This window comes from Castor canadensis, chromosome 13 (genome assembly GCF_047511655.1).
Source record: "Castor canadensis chromosome 13, mCasCan1.hap1v2, whole genome shotgun sequence".
NCBI classification, from domain to species: Eukaryota; Metazoa; Chordata; class Mammalia; order Rodentia; family Castoridae; genus Castor; species Castor canadensis.
In genome coordinates this window covers 123,786,260-123,792,470 of record NC_133398.1, presented here as the reverse complement: position 1 = coordinate 123,792,470, position 6,211 = coordinate 123,786,260, and the positions used below count along the sequence as shown (strand labels likewise).

General features: G+C 43.0%; 1 pseudogene; it reads left to right on the top strand.

The window, feature by feature from the left end:
• The first annotated feature begins 374 nt into the window (after positions 1-374).
• LOC109678309 (large ribosomal subunit protein uL11-like) lies at positions 375-1,085 on the top strand (annotated as a pseudogene).
• Positions 1,086-6,211: the final 5,126 nt, after the last annotated feature.

Genomic DNA, 6,211 nt, shown 5'->3' with positions numbered 1-6,211 from the left:
CCTCTCCCCCCTCAATACCCAGCAGAACCTATTTTGCCCTTATTTCTAATTTTGTTGTAGCGAGAGTATAAGCAATAATAGGAAGGGACAAGGGTTTTTGCTGGTTGAGATAAGGATAGCTATACAGGGCATTGACTCACATTGATTTCCTGTGCGTGGGTGTTACCTTCTAGGTTAATTCTTTTTGATCTAACCTTTTCTCTAGTACCTGTTCCCCTTTTCCTATTGGCCTCAGTTGCTTTAAGGTATCTGCTTTAGTTTCTCTGCATTAAGGGCAACAAATGCTAGCTAGTTTTTTAGGTGTCTTACCTATCCTCACCCCTTCCTTGTGTGCTCTCGCTTTTATCATAGCACCAAATATTTTAAAATGCTAGATGATCCAAGTCCAGTGGTTCGTGCCTGTTCCCAGCACTTGTGAGGCTGGGCAGGATTTTGAGTTTTTGTTTGTGCTGCACAACAAGACCCCATTTCCAAAAAAAATGCTAGATAATATTTCTGTTCCCCTCAACAGCCACTCATCTCTTCAAGGTCAGTACTTTTTGCTTTAGTCTTTTGTCTTTCGTCCTCCTGAATCCAGGTTCATCAGACACCAGCCACCTCCACCATGATGCCCAATTCAACCTCAGTAAGATCAAAGTCATGTACCTGAGGTGCACCAATGGCAAGGTGGGTGCCACATTTGCCTGGCCCCTCAAATTGGCCCATTGTTTGACCTCCAAAAAATGTTGGTGATAACACTGCAGGGAAACGGTAACTGGAAAGGTCTGAGGGTTCCAGTGAGGCTGACGGTTCATGACAGACACCCCACATTGAGGTGGTGCCTCTGTCTCCGCCCTGGCCAGCAAAGCATCAAGGAGCCAGCAAGAGATGGAAAGAAACAGTAAAACATCAAACACAGTGGAACTATCACTTTTGATGAGATTGTCAACATTGCCTGACAGAGATGGCACTGATCTTTAGCCAGAAGGTTCATTAAATAGATCCTGGGCATGACACAGTTCTTGGGCTGTAATGTTGATGACTGCCACCCTCATGACATCATAGATGACATCAACAGTGGTGCAGTGGGATGCCCAGCTAGCTAAAAATTACAGGAGAAACTATGTCAATAAAAGATCATCTGTTAACCCCCCCTCAAAAAAATCGTTATTTTCTCAACTACTAAAACTCAGTCATTGGCTTCCTGCTGTTCCTAGGATCCACCAAGTAATAAAAACCAAGAAACTTCTACGGAGTGTCCATGACACACCATCTTCTAGAGCCAGGGCTATGGAGACCAAGGCTTCAGCCTCAGGGAGCTGCTGTCTACCATGGCACGAGAGGCTGAGAGCAGGCTTTCCAGGTGAGCTATCTCAGCAGGCTGATACTGTGCACCTCTGAGGGTTGCTCCAGTCATTTGATGAGGTCATCCTGGTACACACTTAGACTCAGAGAAGTTAGGTAATAATGTATCTAAGCATCCAAAGTGCTGCAGAATAAATGCCAGAACATGGATTTGATGCCAAGCCTTCTTCGTCCAGCTATGTTGCCCAAACTAGTACTAAACACATGGGCTCTTGTGATCTTCTCACCTCAGTTTCCCTAGTAGCTGAGACACAGGCTTATAGCACTCACTATGCTTGGCCAAGTTGAAATTTTTTAATCACAAATCTTGTTGGAGTTCTTTGTGCTGCAAAAATGCTCCATCTAGTGGTATATGGGTAAAAATGCTTACCAACTGGTTCTACGGGTGCCATATCAATTACTATAAATTATAACCAGGCATGGGTACACACGCCTGTATTCCCAACTCCTTGGGATCATAGTTAGAGGCCAGCCTGGACAAAAGCTAGCAAGACCCTATTTCAAGAACAAGGCAGGCATGGTGACAACATGTCTGTAATTCCAGCTACTCAGGAGGCAGAGGTGGAAGATCACTGTCCAAGGTTGGCCCTAAGCAAAAGTGAGACCCTATCTGAAAAAAATATACAAAAAGTAAAAAGGACTGGGGCATGGCTTAAGTGGTAAAGCACCTGCCCAGCAAGCATGAGGCCCTGGATTCAAACCCCAGTATTGCTCCCTAAAAAAAGGTGATTTTAAACATTATTGAGATAAATAATATAGGGCACATAATATATTACAAATAGTAAAATATACAGTATGCTTTATCAAAAATTTTATGCACCTATGACTTCACCATGACTTGCTATTTCTTGCAAAGTCAAGAAAAGGATTTAGTAATTTTGCTGTCAGCATGAGAGAACATCACTATTTCAGTCATCTATGTGATCTCTAATGCTTAGTCAAATAATTAGGAAGTAGTGAGTCTGAGTATTTCATCCCTTTGTATTTAGTAGAATTTATTTAATCATAACTCCATATAGTGTGATTTTTCAACAATGAGTGTTTTTAATAATGAGCTTGCTAAATTCCTGCTAATTTAATAATCAGCTCTCACAGACTAGTCAGAGGCAGCTCCATCTCAAAACTAACGAGAATGTAGCCTTGGAATCCAAAGCTGCTTGGCTATATTTTATTCTAATTTTCTAAGTGTATGTATCTGAGGTTGGTGAGTGTAGCTTACGCTAGAGCATCTGTTTAGCAGGCACTGGGTTCCATCCCCAGCTCTGCAGAACAAAACTTCATAATTTATAAATGTTGTTGATGTGCTTTTTGAAGTTCATAATTTGCTGAGTGTAAACATAAATTAATTGCTATCGGTTTATGAGAATTCTAGCCCCTTCTCCTCCAGGATGGATGTTTCTTTCCACCCATCTACTCTGAGAGGCTGTTGTGGCTCCATTTTAGGTCACAGAAAGTAAAAGAAATGCTCACATGACATGCAGAACCTTTCAGAAACAGGAAGCTCCATCCCGGCTCATCCCATATCCCATTCCTCCAATGAGATAAACCTTACTCTTAAAAACTCCAAGCTGCCCCCCAGCCACTTTGAACTCTTCTAGTCCAGAGCAGAGGGCCTCCTTTCTGTTTTCTGTTCTCTGTCATTACAGAGAACAGCTCAAATGATGGGGAGAAGTGAAATTTTCCTCCCTGATACCAGACTCTTGAGGTATCCACATGAGGTTCTGTGTGTCTACCATCCCTTCTACAGGTTTTCCTGAACTTTCTTCCCTCTCATTGCCTGATCTCCATCTCCCATGCACCCAGCACCCATTGATAGGCACATTTTCACACCCCCTGACAGGTGTCCCTATGACCTCCAACCCTCCTGCTGGGAGAGGATTGGTTGTCCCCTGGAGCATATTGCAGTAATGGAAAAATCTGGAAAGGCACAAGCAAGCCACAGAGCCTGGGCTCCAGAGCCAGGCATGGGCTTCCTTGATTAATCCTGTTTGGGAGTAGAAGTAGGAGATGCCCTCCATAGTATTTCAGGTTCCCCAAATGTGATGACTGTCACCAGAGGGGCATCCATAGCCATTTAAATCCTTTTGTGTACAGTTTCTGGAGCTCCCATTAGTTTATTCAACTCTTTGCCTTTGGCTGAAAAATAAACTGCCCTGGGTTTTAAACCTGAGTCAGAAATTCCACATTTTAGTTAGCAGCTACTTTGACGTTTGATCTATAATTTGCGTTTATCTACTCCTTTGTGACATGACCCAAAAAAATTCATCTATTTCTCTATGCAAGTGTCTAACCAAGCATTTTATATCGGAAAAAAATATAATTTGCTATGTGTACTCACATTGTGCTTGTCAGGCTGGAGTTGTGGCTCAAGTGGTAGAGCACCTGCCTAGTAAGCACAAGACCCTGAGTTCACACCCCAGTACCATCAAAAAACAACACAAAACAACACAAAAAAAAAAACCCAAACCACATTGTGCCTGTCAAAATGGCTTTTTGGACCCAAGAAGCCAAAAAAATCTTAGAACAAAGTGGAAGTTCTCACACTTCTGGATTTAAAACTTATTACAAAACTATAGTAATCCAAATGGTTTGGCTCAGGCACAGAGACAGATCAACAACCCATGGACTAGAACAGAAAACCCGGAAATAAACCCTTACATACCTGGCCTAACTACCTTTGACAAGTGTGCCAAACAATTCCATGGTGGGAAGAACAGTCTTTTCAACAAATGGAGGGCTGGCGGTGTGACTCCAGTGGAGAGCACCTGCCCAGCAACTGCAAGGTCCTGAGTCCAACCCCAAAATAAGTAAACAAAGATACAAATGGTGTTTGTTTGAGAAAAGTAGGTGTTCACATCCAAAAAAAATGAAGTTGCACCCATATGCTACAAACAAAACTTAACTCAAAGTATGTAAAAGACTTAAATATAAAATTTAAAACTATAAAAGTTAGGAAAAAAGTTTCTTTATATCAGGTTTGGAAATGAATTCACAGATATGACACCAAAGGTACAGGCAACTGTATAAAAAAGAGACTAGTTGGATTTCAACAAAACATAAACTTTTTTGTATCAAAGAACACAATCAAGAAAGTGAAAGAACTTATAGAATGGGAAAAATATTTGTAATTGATATATCTGATAAAAGAATGATAGCTAGAGTATAAAAAACAGCTATAAATCAATAACAACACAAAAAAAATCAGATCAAGCTGGGTGCCAGCGGCTCACACCTGTAATCCTAGCTACTTGGAAGGCTGAGATGGGAAGGGTTGCAGTTCAAGGCCAGCCTGAGCAAGTAATTTGGGAGACCCCCATCTCCAAAATAACCAGATCAAAAATGGACTGGAGGTGTGGTTCAAGTTGTAGCATGCCCAGTAACAGCAACAACAAAAATTAGATTGAAAATGAGCTATGTGACTGAGCATGGTTATACATGACTACAATCCCAACACTCAGGAGGCTGAGGGAGGATCGCAAATTCAAGGCCAGCCCAGGCTTCATAATGAGACCCTATGTTCTCAAAAAGCAAATAGAACAAGATCACTGAAGAAAAGGGCAAAGTGTTTGAATAGACATTTTTTAGAGAAGACACACAAATGGCCAATCAGCACATGTAAAGGTGTTCAGTGTCACTCATCACTAGGAAAAAGCAAATAGAAACCACAATGAAATGTCACTTCACAGCCTGGCACCGGCGGCTCACACCTGCAATCCTAGCTACTCAGGACACAGAGATCAGGAGGATCATGGTTCGAACCCAGCCCGGGCAAATAGTTTATGAGACCCTATCACGAAAAACCCATCACAAAACAGGGCTGGTGGAGTGACTCAAGGTGTCGGTCCTGAGTTCAAGCCCCAGTAGCACACAAATAAAAAAACAAATAAATAAATTCTGCTTCACATCCATTAGGAAGTCTTCTATCAATAAACAAAAACCCAAAAAGTACCAAGCGTTGGCAAGGAAGTGGCAAGATTGGAACCATAGTGCATTGGTGGGAATGTGAAATGGTCATTGTGGAAAATAGTATGGAGATTCCTAAAATTTAAAATGTAGTCTTATTAACCTAGGATCCTGCAATGTGTTTTGTTTTGTTTTGTTTTAGTTTTTGCTCAGAGCCTCAGCCTTGCTAGGCAGCCTTTCTAACATCTGAGCCATACCCCCAGCCCTTTTATACTTTTTTTATTTTTCTAGTGGGATCTGATGTATTTGCCCGGGGCTAGCCTCTGCCTCCCATGGAAAGGGATCACAGGCACATGCCACCAAACCTGGCCCAATGCCATGCTTTTCGAATCTCTATCTGGTTTTGTCTGCCCACTTTCATTCCAGCCTCCACCATGCCCATCAGGGTAACCCAGAAGTCCTTCAGGGTATCTCCGTCCTGCCCTGGGCCTTCAGCCAACTGTTCCTACATGGGCACTCCTGGTGCCTGCTGGCAGCTCCTGAAGCTCCTGAAGCTCCTTCTAAGTGAGCAGCAGTAGGCAGGGTGGCCTGGACGCCAGCATGGGTGGGGTTGGTGATATGGGTGCCAACGAATTTGTCATGGTGAACCCTACTGAGCCCTCTTATGCTGAAGGTGGAACCCAACATGCAGGCCATGTACCTCCAGCAGAAGGTGCAAATCAAGACTCTCAGCAACAAGCTTTCCTCCTTTATTGACAAGACTTGGCTCCTGGATCAGGTGGAGTCCTCAGTAGCAGAAGATGGATGGGGGCAATGCGAACCGTATACTTGAGAGGTACCTCAACAACCTTTGTGGGCAGGTGGGCACTGTGGGCCTGGAGGAGCTGAAGCTGGAGGCACAGCTTGGAAACATGCAGGAGTTCAGGAAGGACTTCAGGAAAATGGAGGAAGAATTGATCAACAA